Source organism: Oncorhynchus tshawytscha, linkage group LG13 (assembly GCF_018296145.1).
Source record: "Oncorhynchus tshawytscha isolate Ot180627B linkage group LG13, Otsh_v2.0, whole genome shotgun sequence".
Classification (NCBI taxonomy): Eukaryota; Metazoa; Chordata; class Actinopteri; order Salmoniformes; family Salmonidae; genus Oncorhynchus; species Oncorhynchus tshawytscha.
In genome coordinates this window covers 69264548-69290290 of record NC_056441.1, presented here as the reverse complement: position 1 = coordinate 69290290, position 25743 = coordinate 69264548, and positions in this window count along the sequence as shown.

Genomic DNA, 25743 nt, shown 5'->3' with positions numbered 1-25743 from the left:
GTTATAAACTGGGTGATTCGAGCTCTAACCAAGGCTTGGACATCTCATTTTTGGATTTCGGTTTCATTATGGAGTTACAGAGTCCAATTACTGACTTTTATTGGATTATGAGACTGCATTCTCAATCCTTTTGGAGGAATTATCACAGATATTTGTGAGAGAACTAAACAAAATTTTGTCTGTCATACATTATAGTGGGTAATAATGAGAAAAGCACAAAATGAAATGTAGTAATTGTTGGGCTTACATTATAATTTACTTCCCAAAATCCTAACTGAAAACACTGACATATTTAACAATTCAGCTCAACCTGTTCTGACACCCCTATCCAAGTCTGCCATTCGATTCTCACTGTTTATTGGCCTCATACACCACATCTTTCTATCCTAATATTTTATCCCAGTTTGTTTCTAGATGCTGTCAGACTTTACCATGGTAACACTGTTAGAGTGAAAAATGTCATCCAATCACAGTCCAAACTCGATTGGTAAATTGTAAATTCCATTTACACTGAGATCAAATATTTATAAACAGTATTGCTTTCCTATTGCCAAGAAAAATATCAAATTAGAAACCATATTGGCAAGGACTGCCAATATTTGTTTTTCATGCTATAGTAGATTTCATTTGTGGCATTTGAATGATATATTAATGAGCGTTAACAGCAGCCTTTGTTGGAGTCCCATTCCTGATGTGCATGGATGTCTCACCTTTCTTTTGCGTCATACGTTCAATAATTTGCTCACCGAATCACACATAGCCACTCTCAGTTCAATGAACATCCCTTAGGTTCAGTGAGAAAAATGTGCTCCTTGGAGCACGACTTTCAAGTTCACACAATGTTCCAACAATTCCTTGTTTTATTTTTTTATTTTGCAAGCTGGAGGAACAACGATTTGTGAATTCACCAATCACAAACAGCATGTGACAGTGGATATTCCAGCACAGTGGCCAGATATGTAAAAAATCTGGGAATGATTTGCTGGCTCCTCTATGCCAAGCAGAGTGATCTGCAAGTATAATGGTTCATTTCTATCCAAAGAAGGGAACAATTGAATGAATTTAAAGAACCCATTTAGTACTAAAGCGTTTGGATGGGAGCATCCATCATTCGGCGGACTATTCCTGATGGTCTTGTCTGTTTGACCATGATGCTGCTATAGTGTTGTCTGAAATGGATGCAATTAGAATAATCTCATTGGAAGGCGAAGCGTTTTGTTGGCCATGCATGTGATTCTTTCCTAAGGCGTGAACGTGCTCCTTATAGTCAAACAAGCTCAAGGTGAATCTCACTCCCAGTAGTGTTTCATGGTGCAGTTGAAAGTGATTCATGTTTGCTCTGGACAAGCAGTATTTCACTGTGCCCTCCTCCCACTCAATCCCTGTCTGTTGAAGCTCATTAAACATCACTGTTTTCCCCGTCGGCTCGGGAACCGTACAGACTGCATACGTCCTGCAGGAGCCGTGTGTGTTGTGTTCCAAAGGCATCACTGTAGCTGAGGAGGCACTTCCTCAGGGCACATTGGTCTGTTTGCTGTGGCCATGAGCTGTGTGTGTGTGTGTGTGTGTGTGTGTGTGTGTGTGTGTGTGTGTGTGTGTGTGTGTGTGTGTGTGTGTGTGTGTGTGTGTGTGTGTGTGTGTGTGTTGTGTGTGTGTGTGTGTGTGTGTGTGTGTGTGTGTGTGTGTGTGTGTGTTTACTATTATTATGGGAAACTGCCCAAAGGAACAGGAGAAAGGCAGGGAGGGCAGCTATTTTTACCAGCTCGTGCTCTGCCTTGATCCTCACTCCTCCCTTCCTCCTCTCCTCCTTCCCTCCCCTCATCCTTTCCTCCTTCCTCTCCTCCTTCCCCTCCTCCTCCCTCCCATCCTCCTCCCTCCGACACCTCCTTTTTAAAGCAAGGTGTGCCCGTGCCCTGTGGTGCCATGTGCTGGCCAGGCATGCCTGCAACATCTATCTCTCTACCCCCTGTTGTCTCTGCATCCATGTCCACTCCAGGTTTGATGTAATGCTAAAGCACCAGGTGCCAGCGTCCCTGCCTTTCCTCTTTCATTTTCCTCATCAGCCAGTATGGACGGGAACATAAAAGGCTAGGGGAATCACTGTTCTACGCGATACGAGCTATTTTAGGACAGCACTTTTAATCAGATCAAATCAATGTTATTGGTCACATACACATGGTTAGCAGATGTTATTATGAGTTTAGCGAAATGCTTGTGCTTCTAGTTCCGACAGTGCAGCAATACCTAACAAGTAATCTAACAATTCCACCTAATACACACAAATCTAAGTAAAGGAATGGAATATACACATGTAAATATATGGATGAGCAATTACCGAGAGGCATTGGCAAGATGCAGCACACAGTATAAAATACAGTTTATACATATGAGATGAGTAATGCAAGATATGTAAACATTATTAAAGTGGTATTATTAAAGTGACTAGTGATCCATTTACTAAAGTGGCCTCTTCAGCCTCTCTTTGTTAATGATGGCTGTTTGACAGTCTGATGGCCTTGAGATAGAATTCCTTTTTCAGTCTCTTGGTCCCAGCTTTGACGCACCTGTACTGACCTCACCTTCTGGATGGTAGTGGGGTGAACAGGCAGTTGCTCAGGTGGTTGTTGTCCTTGATGATCTTTTTAGCCTTCCTGTGACATCGGGTGGTGTAGGTGTCCTGGAGGGCAGGTTGTTTTCCCTCGGTGATGCAATGTGCAGACTGCACCACCCTCTGAAGAGCCCTGCGGTTGTTGGCGATGCAGTTGCCGTATCCGGCCGTGATACAGCACGACAGGATGCTCTCAATTGTTTTAGGTGACAAGCCAAATTTCTTCAGCCCCCTGAGGTTGAAGAGGTGCTGTTGCGCCTTCTTCACCACACTGTCTGTGTAGATGGACCATTTCAGTTTGTCCGTGATGTGTACGCAGAGGAACTTAAAACTTTACACCTTCTCCACTGCTGTCCTGTCGATGTGGATAGGGGTTGCTCCCTCTGCTGTTTCCTGAAGTCCACAATCATCTTCTTTGTTTTGTTGATGTTGAGTGAGATGTTGTTTTCCTGACACCACATTCCGAGTGCCCTCAGCTCCTCCCTATAGGCTGTCTCGTCGTTGTTAGTAATCAAGCCTACTACTCCCGTGTTGTCTGCAAACTTGATGTTTGAGTTGGAGGCGCGCATGGCCACGCAGTCATGGGTGAACAGGGAGTACAAGAGGGGGCTGAGCACGCACCCTTGTGGGGCCCCAGTGTTGAAGATCAGCGAAGTGGAGATGTAGGGCAGCCCGTCAGGAAGTCCAGGACCCAATTGCACAGGGTGGGGTTGAGACCTAGGGCCTCAAGCTTAATTATGAGCTTGGAGGGTACTATGGTGTTGAATGCTGAGCTGTAGTCAATGAACAGCATTCTTACATAGGTATTCTTCTTGTCCAGATGGGATAGGACAGTGTGATGGTGATGGCATCGTCTGTGGACCTATTGGGGCAGTACGCAAATTGAAGTGGGTCTAGGGTGACAAGTAAGGTGGAGGTGATATAATCCTTGACTAGTCTCTCAAAGCACTTCATGATGACAGAAGTGAGTGCTACGGGGCGATAGTCATTTAGTTCAGTTACCTTTACCTTCTTGGGTAGAGGAACAATGGTGGTCATCTTGAAGCATGTGGGGACAGCAGACTGGGATAGGGAGAGATTGAATATGTCCGTAAACACACCAACCAGCTGGTCTGTGAATGCTCTGAGGACATAGCTAGGGATGCCTTATGGGCCGGCAGCCTTGCGAGGGTTAACAGGTTTAAATGTCTTACTCACGTCGGCCACGGAGAAAGAGAGCCAACAGTCCTTGGTAGCGGGCCGCGCAATAGATGGTATAAAATACAGTATATACAGTTGAAGTAGGAAGTTTACATACACTTAGGTTGGAGTCATTAAAACTCGTTTTTCAACCACTTTTTTCAACCACACAAATTTCTTGTTAATGTAATATTTCAGTTTTTTATATTTAATAAATTTGCGAAATTCTTTAAAACCTGTTTTTGCTTTGCCATTATGGGGTAATGTTTGTAGATTGATGAGGGGAAAAAACAATGTAATACATTTTAGACTAAGGCTGTAACGTAACAAAATTTGGAAAAAGTCAAGGGGTCTGAGTACTTTCCGAATGTACTGTATATATGCTCCAGATGCTCTTGTTTAAATGTATGGGTATGCAGTAGATGGAGATGAGGAGAGCAGTTTGATGTTCATGGGAAATCCTTCTTAAGGCTCATGCACTGTCACTTGATTAAGGCAGAGTTTGGAGATAACACAAGGCATCACCCAAGGTCAACTCAATAATTGCAAGAGTGGAAACAAATTATGTTATCATCTGTCCCTTGCTAAATTGGAAAAACCACTGCATTTTTTATTGGAAGGGATGAAGAGGTGTTTTCATCATTAAAAGCGAACATAATCTACCATGTGGAGGACATTTACGATTAGTACTCTTAAGTAAAACCTCCACATTCCAATACAGAGTCAATGCCTCTCACAATATAAAAAAGGGGACACACAGAGCCGAAGGATAAATGTACCGTACATTTTTGGAACAATCAAAAAAAAAGAAAAGATATGGGATTACGATGGTAATGCTTTGGGGCCGAATAACCTTCCAAATCAGAAAATAAAAAATATATTTTCAACAAGGGAGAATTTATTGGTCAGAGAAAATTCCTTGCCTCTAGCCGCAAACTAATCTAAAGTCCCGGCTATTTTCCAGAGCAACTATGGACTGAGGCGTAATTGACGCAGTGTCCGGCCAAGCAAGATCATTTCTTTGACAAGCCCCTACCAAAGAAGAATGACAAGACATGAAAAATGTAGCACAAAGATGATACCCTTTGTCCTGACAATGTAACACTGGAACCTAGAAAATCCTGCATGCAGGGATTCTTTTTTGATATGGATGATCATATGCCTTCCTTCACATGTTCCTTAATGCACTTAATGCACATACAAAGGCTATAGCTCCATGCCTCAGTGAGCCTGGTTTACTCTAAAATATCAGCAGAGCTCTAAAAATAGACTCTGTTCTCATCAGAGGTTAAAGGAGCCATGGATTTCTCTGTGCTGTGACATTGTCTCTTGGAATGTAGCTATTGGACAATTATACGCATTGGCTTTTAGATAAATACCAAAGGTTGCTTGGCTCTAGTTTCCTCCCCCCAGTCAAAGCTGTGAGGCGTATGTGTTAGCACTGTGTAACATTGTCCACGGGTGTCTGTAAATCATGCTGGGGGCACAGCAGACATCAACATGCAACTACCATCCAGGCATTTAAACAAATCAATCAATTGATCCTTTCATTCATGAAGTCACCAAACCTCCTGGTTTTGTCCCCCTCTCTCCGCTGTATCCCCAAGGCCCAGCAGGACTAACATTACCCAAACTATTTAAGGTGTGTCTTATTCAAAGGCAATGGATTACAGTAGGATGGTCACAGTTTTGTTTTATTTTGGTCTCCACTTATACGAAACAAAAATAGATATTGTTTTTTTAGCTGTGTAATAAATAATGTCATATTATTTATTTTTTATTTATTTTTTATTTCACCTTTATTTAACCAGGTAGGCTAGTTGAGAACAAGTTCTCATTTGCAACTGCGACCTGGCCAAGATAAAGCATAGCAGTGTGAACAGACAACACAGAGTTACACATGGAGTAAACAATTAACAAGTCAATAACACAGTAGAAAAAAAGGGAGTCTATATACATTGTGTGCAAAAGGCATGAGGAGGTAGGCGAATAATTACAATTTTGCAGATTAACACTGGAGTGATAAATGATCAGATGGTCATGTACAGGTAGAGATATTGGTGTGCAAAAGAGCAGAAAAGTAAATAAATAAAAACAGTATGGGGATGATGTAGGTAAAAATGGGTGGGCTATTTACCGATAGACTATGTACAGCTGCATCGATCGGTTAGCTGCTCAGATAGCAGATGTTTGAAGTTGGTGAGGGAGATAAAAGTCTCCAACTTCAGCGATTTTTGCAATTCGTTCCAGTCACAGGCAGCAGAGAACTGGAACAAAAGGCGGCCAAATGAGGTGTTGGCTTTAGGGATGATCAGTGAGATACACCTGCTGGAGCGCGTGCTACGGGTGGGTGTTGCCATCGTGACCAGTGAACTGAGATAAGGCGGAGCTTTACCTAGCATGGACTTGTAGATGACCTGGAGCCAGTGGGTCTGGCGAGGAATATGTAGCGAGGGCCAGCCGACTAGAGCATACAGGTCGCAGTGGTGGGTGGTATAAGGTGCTTTAGTGACAAAACGGATGGCACTGTGATAAACTGCATCCAGTTTGCTGAGTAGAGTGTTGGAAGCAACTTTGTAGATGACATCGCCGAAGTCGAGGATCGGTAGGATAGTCAGTTTTACTAGGGTAAGTTTGGCGGCGTGAGTGAAGGACGCTTTGTTGCGGAATAGAAAGCCGACTCTAGATTTGATTTTCGATGGGAGATGTTTGATATGAGTCTGGAAGGAGAGTTTACAGTCTAGCCAGACACCTAGGTACTTATAGATGTCCACATATTCAAGGTCGGAACCATCCAGGGTGGTGATGGTCAGGCGTGCAGGCAGCGTGCAGGCAGCGTGCAGGCAGCGAACGGTTGAAAAGCATGCATTTGGTTTTACTAGCGTTTAAGAGCAGTTGGAGGCCACGGAAGGAGTGTTGTATGACATTGAAGCTCGTTTGGAGGTTAGATAGCACAGTGACCAAGGACGGGCCGGAAGTATATAGAATGGTGTCGTCTGCGTAGAGGTGGATCAGGGAATCTCCCGCAGCAAGAGCAACATCATTGATATATACAGAGAAAAGAGTCGGCCCGAGAATTGAACCCTGTGGCACCCCCATAGAGACTGCCAGAGGACCGGACAGCATGCCCTCCGATTTGACACACTGAACTCTGTCTGCAAAGTAGTTGGTGAACCAGGCAAGGCAGTCATCAGAAAAACCCAGGCTACTGAGTCTGCCGATAAGAATATGGTGATTGACAGAGTCGAAAGCCTTGGCAAGGTCGATGAAGACGGCTGCACAGTACTGTCTTTTATCGATGGCGGTTATGATATCATTTAGTACCTTGAGCGTGGCTGAGGTGCACCCGTGACCGGCTCAGAAACCAGATTGCACAGCGGAGAAGGTACGGTGGGATTCGAGATGGTCAGTGACCTGTTTGTTGACTTGGCTTTCGAAGACCTTAGATAGGCAGGGCAGGATGGATATAGGTCTGTAACAGTTTGGGTCCAAGGTGTCTCCCCCTTTGAAGAGGGGGATGACTGCGGCAGCTTTCCAATCCTTGGGGATCTCAGACGATATGAAAGAGAGGTTGAACAGGCTGGTAATAGGGGTTGCGACAATGGCGGAGGATAGTTTCAGAAATAGAGGGTCCAGATTGTCAAGCCCAGCTGATTTGTACGGGTCCAGGTTTTGCAGCTCTTTCAGAACATTTGCTATCTGGATTTGGGTAAAGGAGATCCTGGAGAGGCTTGGGCGAGTAGCTGCGGGGGGGCGGAGCTGTTGGCCGAGGTTGGAGTAGCCAGGCGGAAGGCATGGCCAGCCGTTGAGAAATGCTTGTTGAAGTTTCGATAATCATGGATTTATCGGTGGTGACCGTGTTACCTAGCCTCAGTGCAGTGGGCAGCTGGGAGGAGGTGCTCTTGTTCTCCATGGACTTCACAGTGTCCCAGAACTTTTTGGAGTTGGAGCTACAGGATGCAAATTTCTGCCTGAAGAAGCTGGCCTTAGCTTTCCTGACTGACTGCGTGTATTGGTTCCTGACTTCCCTGAACAGTTGCATTTCGCGGGGACTATTCGATGCTATTGCAGTCCGCCACAGGATGTTTTTGTGCTGGTCGAGGGCAGTCAGGTCTGGAGTGAACCAAGGGCTATATCTGTTCTTAGTTCTGCATTTTTTGAACGGAGCATGCTTATCTAAAATGGTGAGGAAGTTACTTTTAAAGAATGACCAGGCATCCTCAACTGACGGTATGAGGTCAATGTCCTTCCAGGATACCCGGGCCAGGTCGATTAGAAAGGCCTGCTCACAGAAGTGTTTTAGGGAGCGTTTGACAGTGATGAGGGGTGGTCGTTTGACTGTGGCTCCGTAGCGGATACAGGCAATGAGGCAGTGATCGCTGAGATCCTGGTTGAAGCCACGGAGGTGTATTTGGAGGGCCAGTTAGTCAGGATGACGTCTATGAGGGTGCCCTTGTTTACAGATTTAGGGTTGTACCTGGTGGGTTCCTTGATGATTTGTGTGAGATTGAGGGCATCTAGCTTAGATTGTAGGACTGCCGGGGTGTTAATAACCTCTTAGAGCCACTGAGACGCCAGCGTCTCACCTAGCCAACAGGAAATGGAAATGTGCAACGCCAAATGCTAATAGTACTCGATAAAACTCAAACCTTCATTAAAACACACATGCAGGGTACTCAATTAAAGCTACACTCGTTGTGAATCTAGCCAACATGTCAGATTTTTAAAATGTTTTTTGGCGAAAGCATGAGAAGCTATTATCTGATAGCATGCACCCCCCAAAATACCGGAACCAGACGTAAACAAAATAATTAGCGTAGCCGGCGCTACACAAAACACAGAAATAAAATATAAAACATTCATTACCTTTGGCGAGCTTCTTTGTTGGCACTCCAATATGTCCCATAAACATCACAATTGGGTCTTTTTTTCGATTAAATCCGTCCATGTATACCCAAAATGTCCATTTATGAAGCCCGTCTGATCCAGGAAAAAACAGCTTTCCAAAACGCAACGTCATTTTCTAAAATTAAAAAAGTTGCCTATAAACTTTGCCAAAACACTTCAAACTACTTTTGTAATCCAACTTTAGGTATTTTTAAACGTTAATAATCGATCAAATTGATCACGGGGCGATCTGTATTCAATAGCAGCAAGTCTTGAAATCAGGGTCGATATTCTCTCTTTCATAACTTCCCCCGGTGTACCCGATGACAGGAAGTGCCTATTCCTCATTTCACCAAGGATTAACTTTAACCCAATTCCCAACACTGGCGACATTGTGTGGAAGCTGTAGAAACTGTAAACTGGGCGCTATCTATTTTCCCTTGCCATAGACAATACAGAGAACTGGCGGAGGGATACTTTTTTTTGTGAACAGTTTTTCCTTGGGGTTTTGCCTGCTACACACGTTCTGTTATAGTCACAGACATGTTTTAGAAACCTCAGAGTGTTTTCTATCCACACATACTAATCATATGCATATACTATATTCCTGGCATGAGTAGCAGGACGTTGAAATTTTGCACGATTTTTAACAAAAAGTTGAAAAAATTCACCCGATCTTTAAGAGGTTTTTAAGCATATCTCAGTTTAGGTCACCTAACAGAACAAACTCTGAAGCTAGATGGGGGGCGATCAATTCACAAATGGTGTCCAGGGCACAGCTGGGAGCTGAGGGGGGTCGGTAGCAGGCGGCAACAGTGAGAGACTTATTTCTGGAGAGAGTCATTTTCAAAATTAGTAGTTCGAACTGTTTGGGTATGGACCTGGAAAGTATGACATTACTTTGCAGGCTATCTCTGCAGTAGACTGCAACTCCTCCCCCTTTGGCAGTTCTATCTTGACGGAGAATGTTATAGTTGGGTATGGAAATCTCAGAATTTTTGGTGGCTTTCCTGAGCCAGGATTCAGACACGGCAAGGACATCAGGGTTAGCAGAGTGTGCTAAAGCAGTGAGTAAAACAAACTTAGGGAGGAGGCTTCTGATGTTGACATGCATGAAACCAAGGCTTTTTCGATCACAGAAGTCAACAAATGAGGGTGCCTGGGGACATGCAGGGCCTGGGTTTACCTCCACATCACCCGCGGAACAGAGGAGGAGTAGTATGAGGGTGCGGCTAAAGGCTATCAAAACTGGTTGCCTAGAGCGTTGGGGACAGAGAATAAAAGGAGCAGATTTCTGGGCATGGTAGAATATATTCAGGGCATAATGCGCAGACAGGGGTATGGTGGGGTGCGGGTACAGCGGAGGTAAGCCCAGGCACTGGGTGATGATGAGAGAGGTTGTATCTCTGGACATGCTGGTTGTAATGGGTGAGGTCACCGCATGTGTGGGAGGTGGGACAAAGGAGGTATCAGGGGTATGAAGAGTGGAACTAGGGGCTCCATTGTAAACTAAAACAATGATAACTAACCTGAACAACAGTATACAAGGCATATTGACTTTTGAGAGAGACATACAGCGAGGCATACAGTTATCAATTAATTATCTGATTCTGTGTGTCGTTGATTATGAGTAAAACGGTGTCCTGTTTCATATTTCCAAAAGGGAGCAGCCGACTTTAACTGCATATGGATTATAAAATTGATCTCAGATGATCATCGTTTTGATTTACAGTCCATGGCCAGAGACACAAATCCCCCTCCATCTCAGCCAGCTCTGACCTTTGGGCTGTGTACAGGTTTCATTTATAACTAAAGTAAAAATAGAAATCTCTATAGATTTTCCACCCTGAAGAAATCAAGACGTTTAGCAGCAATACCCTGGTGGTATCTTGCTGGATGCTGGAGTAAATCCAATAACTTCAGTCCAAGGCATTTGAGGTGTCAGTCTGGTGCCATCCTGACTTTCAACCTCCCTTTTCACACCCCAGTTTATTCATGAGGTTCCTGATCTTTCCTGATGGAACTTCTCCATGTAGGCTGCACGTACCCTGAAAGCTTCTATTCTACCATTCATAATGATTTGATGTCTGTTCTTGGGAAGAATAGCCAGGCAGAAGGAGTGAGGCTAACCTCTTGCCTCTGGGGAATTGCTTGCTGACTTGGAGATGGAGAAGTAAACTTGGTATGCATGTATTCAAATACCACAAGTAATAAATATGATAATGGCAGCTTGGTCCTTCCATAAGTCAATCACGTTTAATTCAGGAAGAGCAGGAAAGAGCTTTTGGAACTAGCTACCACTAATCTTATTGAGGAAAGGAATCTTGAGACCCGGATTGAAGGACAAGTAGATAAAGTGCAAATAATCGGAATCTATAGGGGTGATGCCAGTCGCGTTCATCTTTGTTACAACTGAGAAGTAAAGGTGTGATAATATGGAATTACAAATCATATTTTTATGCAGAACCATTGAATGCACTGCGCACATACATAGTACAGCTATTACGTTGTAATCATGTTGTAATGCCTTGAACTGGCTTGTCCATTGATAAAGGACATGTGAACTAGACAGCATTGCTATTTGTCGCAGAGGTGATTCATGATGCACACTGTATACAGCACAAGGTGGGCTGTACGCATTCGCTAAAACACATTACATTTACTACCCAATTAATTATGGTACATGATATATTCAAACATCTAATTTGGTTAGACATTGAACTCGAGTTTCTTAACAAGGAAATTACAACGTAGCATGCAACCTGTCACAAAGCTTTAGTCAGGAGGGCCACCCACCAAATATCACACAGCTCATTATTGTGCCTTGAGCCACGGTTGCTGCACACTTGATGAACATAGCAGCTCAACATCACACAGGGAGACAGGTAACAAGCATACTTTATGACATACCTTGAATACGTCCTGTACTCCACCCACTGAATGAATCCCACACCACACTAGATCCACAGGATGAGAAATATAGGTACATTCATTTTGTATTGACTGGAACTCTTGACCTGGTAATGATTGTCATTGATGTGTGATTGAACTGTATCTCAGTATCATGTCATGGATAAGCTGTTGATACTCAGTGCTAAGGATTTATTTAACAAACTTTACATTATCTGTTAGCAACCAGTTGATTACGTTTCCTCAGTTGGGTGTGTTCAATTTCCCTCTAATCTTTGGGTTCCAACCTTATGACTACTGCTGTTTTATTTCAAGGCAGGTTCTGGAATCTGAACCACTGGTACAAACTGATTTGTGAGCCCACAAGACGGATTTCTTGGCACGATGCCAGCTCTGCAGTCCCCCCTCCTCTCTTTCTCTCTCTTTCCATCCTCCCCTCTGTGGAGACATCCTCTGTTACCGTCTAGATAATATCTGCCTGCCACTCCTCATGCCACCAGGCTTGGGAGAGTGTTTGGCAAACGGCACTGCAGAAGTTGCTGCCATGGGGGATCGGAGAATACTTATTTTGATCACTTGGCAATGCAGTATGGAGGAGTCACCGAATAAATTATATTAAGTTGAAAAGATTAGTCAAAATACAACTGCTTGCTCCTATATTGCTTTTCGTAGGGTGATTGTGAGTTCAGAGCCATAAACAATGCTTTACCATGTCGAAGGGAATGGTCCACATTAAGGCCCAGGCTGTGGCTGGCAAAACAACAAACATAGAAAATGATGTGCAATGCACCAAGTTCACAGTCTTCATGTGGTAGCCTTGACAACACAGTTAACTTGAACCACTGAACATATTTAGCGCAATGACCTCTCTGCTCCCATCAAAGCACAAATAAGAAAATAGCATATGGGTGGCATAATTATACCTGTCACATCCAACACTAAAAATAATACACTGGTTGAAGAACAAGCTCAGTCATATCATTCCCAAGTCATTGTTTATTTCAGAAACACACCCAAAACAGTTTGATCAAGGTAATAATGACATTACGTTATCTGCAGATTTCTAAGATAATAACTTTAAGTCTCAGGGAGAGGGCTGAAATGGGGTAGAAGAGAGATCAGGGCTTTAGATCAGAGCTTTAGAACAAGGTTTTTGCCTCTTTTCTGGGCTGCGAGAAAGGACATGGTTGGTAGAGAGAGAAAGAGGAGAGCAAATAAAGACATAAAGCAAGAGGGAGAAAGGAGGCATAGGATAGATAAACCCAAGTAAAGCAAATGAATGAAAGAGCGAGAGCGAGACAGAGAGCGAGAGAGAGACAGAGAGATGGTGCGAGAGCGAGACAGAGAGCGAGAGAGAGACAGATAGAGAGATGGAGAGAGAGCGAGAGAGAGACAGATAGAGAGATGGAAAGAGAGCGAGAGAGAGAGAAAGCTAAGCTCAAGTTCTCAGTCAACCACACTACCTTTTGGCTCCTGCAGAGGAGGGGAGAAATGTCTCTCCCCTGCATTAGCACTGCAATGTCAATGAGGACTATATGTCACTGACTGTATGAATGGATTTTTGCATATTCTGTCCAAGAAGCTATTTAAAAGCCAAGAAACAGCGTCCATTTGCTGAACAGTGTTACAGCCTGAGCTGAATTAAAGGACATGATAAATAGCTTCGATCTCAAGGCCATCAGACTGTTAAACAGCAACCACTAACACAGAGGCTGGCTGCTGCCTACATACAGACTTGAAATCATTGTAAACTTTAATAAAATGATCAATAGTCACTTTAATAATGTTTACATATCTTGCATTACTCATCTCATATGTACTGCTGAAGTCGGAAGTTTACATACACTTTAGCCAAATACATTTAAACTCAGTTTTTCACAATTCCTGACATTTAATCCAAGTAACAATTCCCTGTTTTATGTTAGTTAGGATCACCACTTTATTTTAAGAAACTGAAATGTCAGAATAATAGTAGAGAGAAGGATTTATTTCAGCTTTTATTTCTTTCATCACATTCCCAGTGGGTCAGAAGTTTACATACACTCAATTAGTATTTGGTAGCATTGCCTTTAACTTGGGTCAAACGTTTCAGGTAGCCTTCCACAAGCTTCCCAGAATAAGTTGGGTGATTTTTGGCCCACTCCTCCTGACAGAGCTGGTGTAACTGAGTCAGGTTGATAGGCCTCGTTGCTTGCACATGCTTTTTCAGTTCTGCCCAGTTCTATAGGATTGACATCAGGGCTTTGCGATGGCCACTCCAATACCTTGACTTTGTTGTCCTTAAGCCATTTTGCCACAATTCTGGAAGTATGCTTGTGGTCATTGTCCATTTGGAAGACCCATTTACGACCAAGCTTTAACTTGACTGATGTCTTGAGATGTTGCTTCAATATATCCACATAATTTTCCTACCTCATGATGCCATCTATTTTGTGAAGTGCACCAGTCCCTTCTGCAGCAAAGCACCCCCACAACATGATGCTGCCACCCCAGTGCTTCACCATTGGGATGGTGTTCTTCGGCTTGCAAGTTTCCCTCTTTTCCTCCAAACATAACGATGGTTATTATGGCCAAACAGTTCTATTTTTGATTCATCAGACCAGAGGACATTTCTCCAGAAAGTATGATCTTTGTCCCCATGTTCAGTTGCAAACCGTAGTCTGGCTTTTTTATGGCGGTTTTTGAGCATTGGCGTCTTCCGTGCTGAGCGGCCTTTCAGGTTATGTCGATGTAGGACTGTGGATATATATACTTTTGTACCTGTTTCTTCCAGAATCTTCACAAGGTCCTTTGCTGTTGTTCTGGGATTGATTTGCACTTTTCGCACCAAAGTATGTTCATCTCTAGGAGACAGAACGCGTCTCCTTCCTGAGCGCTATGCCGGCTGCGAGATCCCATGGTATTTATACTTGCGTACTATTGTTTGTACAGATGAACGTGGTACCTTCAGGCATTTGGAAATTGCTCCCAAGGATGAACCAGACTTCTGGAGGGCTACAGTTTTTTTCTGAGGTCTTGGCTGATTTCTTTTGATTTCCCCATGATAACAAGCAAAGAGGCACTGAGTTTGAAGGTAGGCCTTGAAATACATTGTAACGGGTGTCGTCCGAAGGATGAGACCAAGGAGCAGCGTTCTTTGAGTTCCACATAATTTAATAATGAAGTGAAACATTTTAGAAAAAACAAAACAATAAAGAATACAACGACCGAACAGCTTCGTTGAGCCAACTACCTGCACACAACCGAAAGAACAAGATCACACACAGAAGGAGGGAAAAAAGCTACCTAAGTATGATTCCCAATCAGAGACAACGATAGACAGCTGTCCCTGATTGAGAACCATACCTAGCCAAACACAAAGAAATAGAAAACATAGAAACATGAACATAGAATGCCCACCCTAGTTACACCCTGGCCTAACCAAAGTAGAGAATAAAAAGCCACAGGTACACCTCCAATTGACTCAAATGATGTCAATTAGCCTATCAGAAGCTTCTAAAGCCATGACATCATTTTCTGGAATTGTCCAAGCTGTTTAAAGGCACAGTCAACTTACTATATGTAAACTTCTGAACCACTGGAATTGTGATACAGTGAATTATAAGTGAAATTATCTGTCTGTAAACAATTGTAAACAATTACAAAAGTAGATGTCCTAACCGACTTGCCAAAACGATATTTTGTTAACATAAGTATTCAGACCCTTTACTCAGCACTTTGTTGATTCACCGTTGGCAGCTATTACATCCTTGAGTCTTCTTGCGTATGACGCTACAAGCTTGGCACACCTGTATTTGGGGAGTTTCTCCTATTTCCTCTGCAGATCCTCTCAAGCTCTGTCAGGTAGGATGGGGAGCGTCGCTGCACAGCTTAATTCAGGTCTCTCCAGTCTGAGTTTGCCACAGTCTGAGGTCCTGAGAGCTCTGGAGCAGGTTTTCTCTGTACTTTGCGCCGTACATCTTTCCGTCGATCCTGACTAGTCTTCAAGTCCCTGCCGCTGAAAATCATTCACATAACAGATATCAAAGGGACATTCACCTTTACCAGGCTTAGTGCTGTGGTGAACAAACAGTTATATTTATCATCAGCAGAGTTAGGTGCCCTCATTTAGCAGCATGATTGATGTAGACCTGTGGAGAACTGATGTGTTCCCCCCCACCTGACATATGATGCAATTTAATTTTAAAATGTTTAATTTCACCTTTATTTAACCAGGTAGGCCAGTTGAAAACAAGATCTCATTTACAACTGTGAGGTGTCCAAGATAAAGCAAAGCAGTGTTACAAAAAACAACACAGTTACACATGGGATAAACAAAAGTACAGTCAATAACACAATTGAAAAATCTATATACAGTGTGTGCAAAGGGACTAAGGAGGTACGGCAATAAATAGGCTATAGTAGCGAAGTAATTACAATTTAGCAAATTAACACTGGAGTGATAGATGTGCAGATGATGATGTGCAAGTAGTCATACTGGTGTGCAAAAGAGCAAAAAAAGTAAATAAAAACAATATGGGGATGAGGTAGGTAGTTTGATGGGCTATTTACAGATGGGCTATTTACAGATGGGCAGTGTACAGCTGCAGCGATCGGTAAGCTGCTCAGATAGCTGATGCTTAAAGTTAGTGAGGGAGATAAAAGTCTCCAACTTCAGCGATTTTTGCAATTTGTTCCAGTCATTGGCAGCAGAGAACTGGAAGGAAAGGCGGCCAAAGGAGGTTTTAGCTTTGGGGATGACCAGTGAGACATACCTGCTGGAGCGCGTGCTACGGGTGGGTGTTGTTATGGTGACCAGTGAGCTGAGATAAGGCGGAGCTTTATCTAGCAAAGACTTATAGATGACCTGGAGCCAGTGGGTCTGGCGACGAATATCTAGCGAGGGTCAGCCGAAGAGAGCATACAGGTCACAGTGGTGGGTGGTACATGGGGCTTTGGTGACAAAACGGATTGCACGGTGATAGACTGCATCCAGTTTGCTGGAGTAGAGTGTTGGAGGCTATCTTGTAAATGACATCGCTGAAGTCGAGGACCAATAGGATAGTCCGTTTTACGAAGATATGTTTGGCAGTGTGAGTGAAGGAGGCTTTGATGTGAAATAGGAAGCCGATTCTAGATTTAATTCTGGATTGGAGATGGTTAATATGAGTCTGTAAGGAGAGTTACAGTCTAGCCAGACACCTAGGTATTTGTAGTTGTCCACATATTCAGTCAGAACTGTCCAGAGTAGTGATGTTAGTCGGGCGGGCGGGTGCGGGCAGCGATCGGTTGAAGAGCATGCATTTAATTTCACTAGCGTTTAAGAGCAGTTGGAGGCCACTGAAGGAGTATTGTATGGCATTGAAGATCATTTGGAGGTTTGTTAACACAGTGTCCAAAGAAGGGCCAGATGTATACAGAATGGTGTTGTCTGCGTAGAGGTGGATAAGAGAATCACCAGTAGCAAGAGAGACATCATTGATATGTACAGAGAAAAGAGAGCCTGAGAATTGAACCCTGTGGTACCCCTATAGAGACTGCCAGATGTCCAGATAACAGGCCCTCCAATTTGACACACTGAACTCTATCTGAGAAGTAGTTGGTGAACCAGGCGAGGCAGTCATTTGAGAAACCAGTTGAGTCTGCCGATAAGAATACGGTGATTGACAGAGTCGAAAGCCTTGGCCAGGTCGAGGAAGACGGCTGCAAAATACTGTCTTTTATCGATGGTGGTTATGATATTGTTTAGTACCTTGAGCGTTGCTGAGCTGCACCTGTGACCAGCTCGGAAGCCGAATTGCACAGAGGAGAAGTTACGGTGGGATTCTAAATGGTCAGTGATCTGTTTGTTAACTTGGCCTTTGAAGACTTTAGAAAGGCAGGGCAGGATGGATATAGGTCTGTAACAGTTTGGGTCTATAGTGTCACCCCGTTTGAAGAGGGGATGACCGCTGCAGCTTTCCAATCTTTAGGAATCCCGGACAATACGAAAGAAAGGTTGAAGAGACTAGTAATAGGGGTTGCAATAATGGAGGCGGATAATTTCAGAAAGAGAGGGTCCAGATCGTCTAGCCCAGCTGATTTGTACGGGTCCAGGTTTTGCAGCTCTTTCAGAACATCTGCTATCTGGATTTGGGTGAATGAGAAGCTGGGGAGGCTTGGGCAAGTATCTGGGGGGGGGTGCGTAGCTGTTGGCCGGGTTCGGGGTAGCCAGGAGGAAAGCATGGCCAGCTGTAGAGAAATGCTTATTGAAATTCTCGATTATCGTGGATTTATCAGTGGGGACAGTGTTTCCTCACCTCAGTGCAGTGGGCAACTTCTCCATGGGCTTTACAGTGTCCCAGAACTTTTTGGAGTTAGAGCTATTGACGCAAATTTCTGTTTGAAAGAGCTAGCCTTTGCTTTCCTAGCTGACTGTGTGTATTGGTTCCTGACTTCCCTAAAAAGTTGCATATCGCAGGGACTATTCGATGCTAGTGCAGTACGCCACATGATGTTTTTGTGCTGGTCGAGGGCAGTCAGGTTTGAAGTGAACCCAGGGCTATATCTGTTCGTAGTTCTACATTTTTTGAAAGGGGCATGCATATTTAAGATGGTGAGGAAATTACTTTTAAAAAACAACCAGCATCCTCCCTTCCAGGATACCCAGGCCAGGTCGATAAGAAAGGCCTGCTCGCATAAGTGTTTTAGGGAGCGTTTGACAGTGATGAGGGGTGGTTGTTTGACCGGGGACCCATAAAGGATGCAGGCAATGAGGCAGTGATCACTGAGATCCTGACTGAAAACAGCAGAGGTGTATTTGGAGGGCAAGTTGGTCAGGATAATATCTATGAGAGTGCCCATGTTTACGGATTTAGGGTTGTACCTGGTGGGTTCCTTGATAATTTATGTGAGATTGAGGGCATCTAGCTTAGATTGTAGGACGGCTGGGGTGTTAAGCATATCCAAGTTTAGGTCACCTAACAGAACGAACTCCGAAAATAGATGGGTGGCAATCAATTCACATATGGTGTCCAGGGCACAGCTGTGAGCTGAGGGGGGCCTATAACAGGCGGCAACAGTGATAGGCTTTTTTCTGGAGATATTCATTTTTTAAATTAGAAGCTCGAACTGTTTGGTCATTGACCTGGAAAGTATGACAGAACTTTGCAGGCTATCTCTGCAGTAGATTGCAATTTCTCCCCCTTTGGCAGTTCTATCTTGACAGAAAATTTTGTAGTTGGGGATGGAAATCTCAGAATTTTTGGTGGCCTTCCTAAGCCAGAATTCAGACAAGGCAAGGACATCAGGGTTGGCGGAGTGTGCTAAAGCAATGAGTAAAACAAACTTAGGGAGGAGGCTTCTGATGTTAACCTCTTGCACATAGCTATCCCGGATCCGGGATCGTGAATACAGCCTCAAGCTCATTACCATAACGCAACGTTAACTATTCATGAAAATCGCAAATGAAATGAAATAAATATGCTAGCTCTCAAGCTTAGCCTTTTGTTAACAACACTGTCATCTCAGATTTTCAAAATATGCTTCTCAACCATAGGAAAACAATCATTTGTGTAACAGTAGCTAGCTAGCGTAGCATTTAGCGTTAGCATTAGCGTTAGCATTCAGCAGGCAACATTTTCACAAAAACCAGAAAAGCATTCAAATAAAATAATTTACCTTTGAAGAACTTTAGATGTGTTCAATGAGGAGACTGTTAGATAGCAAATGTTCAGTTTTTCCTGAAAGGTTATTTGTTTAGGAGAAATCGCTCCGTTTGGTGCGTCATGTTTGGCTACCAAAAAAAAACGAAAATCCAGTCATAAAAACGCCTAATTTTTTTCTAAATTAACTCCATAATATCGACTGAAACATGGCAAACGTTGTTTAGAACCAATCCTTAAGGTGTTTTTCACATATCTCTTCGATGATACATCGTACGTGGAAGTGTGCTTTCTGTCCTGAATCCCAGGAGAAAATGCCCGCAACTGAAGATTACGCACCAATTTAGACAAAGGACACCGGGCGGACCCCTGGAAAATGTAGTCTCTTATGGCCAATCTTCCAATGATATGCCTACAAATACGTCACAATGCTGCAGACATCTTGAAGAAATGACAGAAAGCGCAGGCTCGTTCCTGGTGCATTCACAGCCATATAAGGAGACATTGGAAAACAGAGCTTCAAAAATTCTGCCCATTTCCTGGTTGAAGTTTCATCTTGGTTTCGCCTGTAGCATGAGTTCTGTGGCACTCACAGATAATATCTTTGCAGTTTTGGAAACCTTAGAGTGTTTTCTTTCCAAAGCCAAATATATGCATAGTCAAGCATCTTTTCGTGACAAAATATTGCGCTTAAAACGGGCACGTTTTTTTATCCATAAATTAAAAGAGCGCCCCCTATATCCAAGAAGTTAACATGCATGAAACCAACCCTTTTACAGTTACAGCAGTCAACAAATGAGAGCCTCTGGTGACACACAGGGCCTGGGGTAACCTCTACATCACCCGAGGAACAGAGGAGGAGTAGGATGAGGGTACGGCTAAAGGCTATCAAAACTGGTCGTCTAGTGCATTGGGGACAGAGAAGAAAAGGAGCAGATTTCTGGGTGTGGTAGAATAGATTCAGGGTATAATGTACAGACAGGGGTATGGTAGGGTGCGGGTACAGTGAAGGTAGACCTAGGCATTGAGTGATGATAAGAGAGGTATCTGAGGCATGTTGAGTGGTGCTAGGGGCTCCACAGTAAAATAAAACAATGATAACTACCCTAAACAACAGTGTACAAGGTGTATTGACATAAGAGAGAGACATAAAGCGAGGCATAAAGCAATCACAGGTGTTGATTGGGAGAGCTAGCTCAGACAATAACGGGTAGGACAACAACAGTTAATCAGCTCAGACAACAACAACAGATAAAATGGCAATGAATGGGCAGAGAAGATCAGTTAACTACACACAGGGCCTGAGTTCGAGGCTGGGGCCGACAGATAAACAAAATAAACAAAATGGAGTACCGTGATTAATGAACAGTCCAGCAGGCATCAGCTATGTAACCAGGTGATCATAGGGTCCAGTGAACAGCAATAGATGAAACAAGGAAGCCGTTGGGTAGTTGTTACACCACTAGCAAGCGGGAGACACAGCGTTCATAAAGTTAGCAGGCCGGGGCTAGCAGAAGCATCTTCACTGACGTCCGGCAAAGGCCGGTTGAGGGCACATCGGACGGAATTACGTCGGCAGACCAGTCGTGATGGATCGGTGGGGCTTCGTGTCAACAAAGGGTCCAGGCCAATTGGCAAAAGAGGTATTGTAGCTGGAGTCATTTTGTTTGCTAGCCGGGAGATGCGCCTGGCTCGAGGTTAACTGGAGCTAGTTTCGGAACAAGGGCGTTAACCACTATAGCCACTCGGTAGCAGCTAGCTAGTTGCAATGATCCGATGCAAAGGTCCAGAGCTTACGACAAGAATCCGGTGATGTAGTGGCTTCTAGTCGTGTTAGTGAAGAGTCCGGGAGGCATCAGCTGTGTAGCCGAGTGATAATAGGGTCCACTGAGTAGGCCGGAAGATGGGCCTGGCTCAAGGCTAGCTTCTGGGCTGGGCCGGGGCTGGGCAACTCAGTAGCAGCTAGCTAGGTGCAATGATCTGGAGTAATGGTCCAGATCTTACGGCAGGAATCTGGTGACGTATTGGACAAAAGCAGTCCGGTATGCTCAGGGTTGATATCGCGCTGTGCAGACTGGTATTATCCAGGCTAAAAGTGGCTGGTGTCTGAGCTAAAGGTAAAGGCTTCTAGCAGTGGCTAACAATGACTAAATAGCTAGTATCTAATTAGCTGGTTAGCATCTTGTGGCTAGCTTCTGATGGCGGTTCTAGCTATAAGGTCTGAAAACAGCAGATCTGTATCACATTGGGTGAGGCGGGTTGCCGGACGGTATATTTAATTTAAAAATCGAAAAAGAGATTGAAATATATACAAAAAAACTCAATCCACACGGGACAACGACAAACATGTCTGCACTGCTACGCCATCTTGGATAAAGCGCCTGTTGATTTACAATGGCTCTCCTAGCTGTGGCATGCGCCTCGGAAAGCCTCACATCCCTCACTTCCCATTCCCTAGATAGGGAACACTTCATCAAGGGAGGGGTGGTGGGATTGGAGAAGGAGAGGGGAGGTGGCATGACATCAGCTACTCTTCCTGGGATCTACATTATCATCCATGACCAGCATTCACATGAATAGGCCTTAAAATGCAATGGAATCAATGCCAAGGAACGCATTCAAAGTGGGTTTAAATCCCAGGCTAATCAGCTAATTCATGGGGTTAAAGAAAGTATCCCAATTGGTGTCTGAGGATCCTCAAATGTCTTAATAGATACATAAAGATTGTTTTCTCTTTTCCCATTAACCACTTTTGCAGGGGGAAGGGTATGGGACAGGGTTGCAATCTGGTACAGTTTCTCTTTGGGAGAAACTTCCTTCCATCAAAAGAGGCTGCCCCTGTGGAATAGAGATGAAATTAAAAACAACAAAAAACAACAGTGGCACTTTGGGGAGTGGAGAGGAGATACTGAGCCAGGCGAGAATTCATAAGCACCCATTTGCATCTCTTAGTGTTGTAAACGGGCTATGCTAACATAGTAACATAGTTTGCAGTATATCAGTCGATATCTCTGAATTAATGGTTCACAAAAAATTAAGGACAACTTCCTAATATTGAGTTGCAACCCTAGCTTTTGCCATCACAACAGCCTCAATTCATCAGGGCATGGGACTCTACAAGGTGTCGAAAGCGTTCCACAGGGATGCTGGCCTATGTTGACTCCAATGACTCCCACAGTTGTGTCAAGTTGGCTGGATGTCCTTTGGGTGGTATACAATTCTTGACACACACGGGAAACTGTTGAGCATGAAAAACCCAGCAGCATTGCAGTTCTTGACACAAACCAGTGTGCCTGGCACATACTACCATACCCCGTTCAAAGGCACTTAAATCTTGCCCATTCACCCTCTAAATGGCACAGATACACAATCCAGGTCTCAATTCTCTCACGGCTTAAAAAATCCTTCTTTAACCTGTCTCCTCCCCTTAATCTACAGTGATTGAAGTGGATTTAACAAGTAACATCAATAAAGGATCTTAGCTTTCACCTGGATTCATGGAAAGAGCCGGTGTCCTTAATGTTTCATACACTCAGTGTATATCCAAACAATCCGTTCCCCAGGTAGGCTGTCATTGTAAATAAGAATTTGTTCTTAACTGACTTGCCTAGTTAAATAAAGGTTAAATGTAAAATGCTTAAAAAATGCAGCATTAGTATAAGCAGTATCACACAACACCTTTGAGAGGTATTTTTTGCACACACAAACATCCACACAAAGGTAAAAACAAAAAAACAATCAAATTAGGCTAAATGTATTTATTTGAGTAATTATGAATATTTTTGATTAAGTTATGCTTTCTGGCTATAAGAGATTGCATTTTCCTGTGCCTAGTGGTGCTGAAAATACCAAGCAATGTTGGGGGGAAAAAAACTTAATGTTGTGTGCAATGTAGTGGAAATTATTTTGAAAGAGATTGATCTGTTTACCTTGAATGCACCAGGCATTATACCACCCAGTGCAGAGGAGGCTGGTGGGAGGAGCTTTACGAAGACAGGCTCATTGTAATGGCTGGAATGGAATTAATAGAATGGAGTCAAACTTGGTTTCCATTATATGTTTGATGTGCTTGATACGGTTCCATTTATTCCACTCCAGCCACTACAATGAGCCTGTCTTCCTAAAGCTCCTCCCACCAGCCTCCTCTGACACAGTGGTATATTTTACCTCTCAAAGATACAACCATGAGATTCATCATAAACAGTGATCAAATTCGGCCTTTTTGATGATAATCTTCTGACTGATCCCTTTTGATCCATTCAAGCAGCTTACGAATGCAAAACAAAACATTGGTTCCAAGTTTGGCTCTTGATTCTGATTCAGTCATTTCCCTTGTCTTTAATCAGTGCATGATAAACATGTTCCGATTTTTCGCTCCCTCTCTGATTCTCTACCATGATGAAAGCTTCATGAATAAATTGAAAAGCAGACTCAGAGTAACATCTGCTTTTGAAGTCATTGGTCCTTTAACTGCAAGGAGTGTGCACTGTTCCCCAAATAAGATATGGGAATAACAAATGACAGAGAGAGAGAGTGAGTGAGTGAGTGAGTGAGTGAGTGAGTGAGTGAGTGAGTGAGTGAGTGAGTGGTGAGTGAGTGAGTGAGTGAGTGAGTGAGTGAGTGAGTGAGTGAGTGAGTGAGTGAGTGAGTGAGTGAGTGAGTGAGTGAGTGAGTGAGAGAGAGAGAGAGAGAGAGAGAGAGAGACTGCCAAACATTCACTAACCCTACATAGCAGTAATTGTGGAGCAGTGAACATGCATCTGAACAATCACTTTTCCTCTTGCCATGACTACATCATGTTGAGAGAGGCAGTAACAAAGGACCTTTTGGAAGAGAATACATTCATGTGATTGGATTAAAATATGCTGCCTGCATGTGGATGTGAGCATCACTAAAGGCCTGGCTGTGTTCTAGTACACAGGAGGGAATGCGCTTTACTGAGCTATAAACGAACATTCAACGTGGATCAATAGGCCGAGTGGCCAATGCTGACTCGGGATGCTGACCATAAATCTCCCAGGGCCACCCTCTCCCTCATTAAATTATAAAAGTTCTATGAGCCGTGAAACACTGACGGTGAAGGATCCCAGCAGTGCCTAAAAATAGAGACCAACAAAAGAGATTTTCAGTCCATATTGTTACTCAAGAATCCTTTTAAGTTTGTCTACAGAGCTCATGTACATCTGTGGTGCGTCAGCTTGTCAAGAAAATGCTTACACCTCTGTGTGATGTCAAGACCACGGAAATACGGTGTAAGAGCGACCAGAGGAACACTCGACAGGTACGTTCCTGAGGTCCGAGCTGCAGCTCAATGCTTGTTATATTCAAATTGAAAATCCACTGCAGTACATAAGTTAGGAGTGCTCGGAACTAAAACGGAAGCCATGTTGTGTCTGAAGCTTTTTAAAAAATCATGGACCTTGCACTTATGGAGATTACATTTTCATGTGGTAAAATAAAAAGAGTCCCAACACATCACCATCATAATTTTTAAAGGGGGTCTGTTCCCACAAATGGAATCCTAATGTCAAAAGTTATGCCTCATACAATACCGGCTCTGGGGGAATGAACGCAAGGACAGAACGTGGCACATTGTAATGCTAGCTCACCAATCAGTGTTGACAAGGACCTGTTTCCACACTAGTGAGTTTTCAGGGCCTGTATAAATATCAGCCATCTGCGAGACCATCTGCATTAGGGTGCTATATCATGCACTAAGGCTAAGCCACCAAACATAGACAAGTTTGCTTCCATGGCGAGGTCTGCTCCCCATTTGTGATGGATGACCTGCTGCATGACCATTAGTGTCTACCTCGCAATGTTTCATCTAACTGCATTACATTTTACTATTACAGGAGCAATTAGGGTTAACTGCCTTGCTTAAGGGCACATTGACAGATTTTTCACCTAGTTTGCTCAGGGATTCGAATTATGTCTAAATAGGACACATTTATGAATACAAAAACCGTATCCGTTTGTTTAAAATATGACAAAACTGCACATGCTATAGCACATGGACAGAGTGAGACAAAGAAAAGCACTTCTTCATACCTCTCCTGGCACATTGGCTTGATGTAGATGAAGGGGAAGGGGGCATTGTTTCAAGCTATCTAGATATTGTGATGGGAATGAATGGGGGTCTTGTGCTCAGAGATCCACTTCAGAGAGAATCAGCAGTGAGGGGAGGGGAGTGGAGGGCTGGCCTGGTGGCCACTGGAGACCCCAGACCTGTGTGTTATTTAAATAGATTGTTCAGAGACAGAAGAGGGGATTAATCTCAATGGGACACTTTGCTCCTTTGTTTATTTACCTCATGGGATGCACAGTCATACATTCCACATCCAGGGAAACCATGAATGGTTACATAAATATTATCTGGATGTGAACTATGCCTCAGGGATAATGGACACTACAAGCCGATAGTTATGTAGACAGAAAAACATTAGAATGTTGTGTTGAGTAGTGACATTTGTTGCAATTGTTTATAAATGCAAACATACAGTACATTGAATATACAGTACCAGTCAAAAGTTTGGA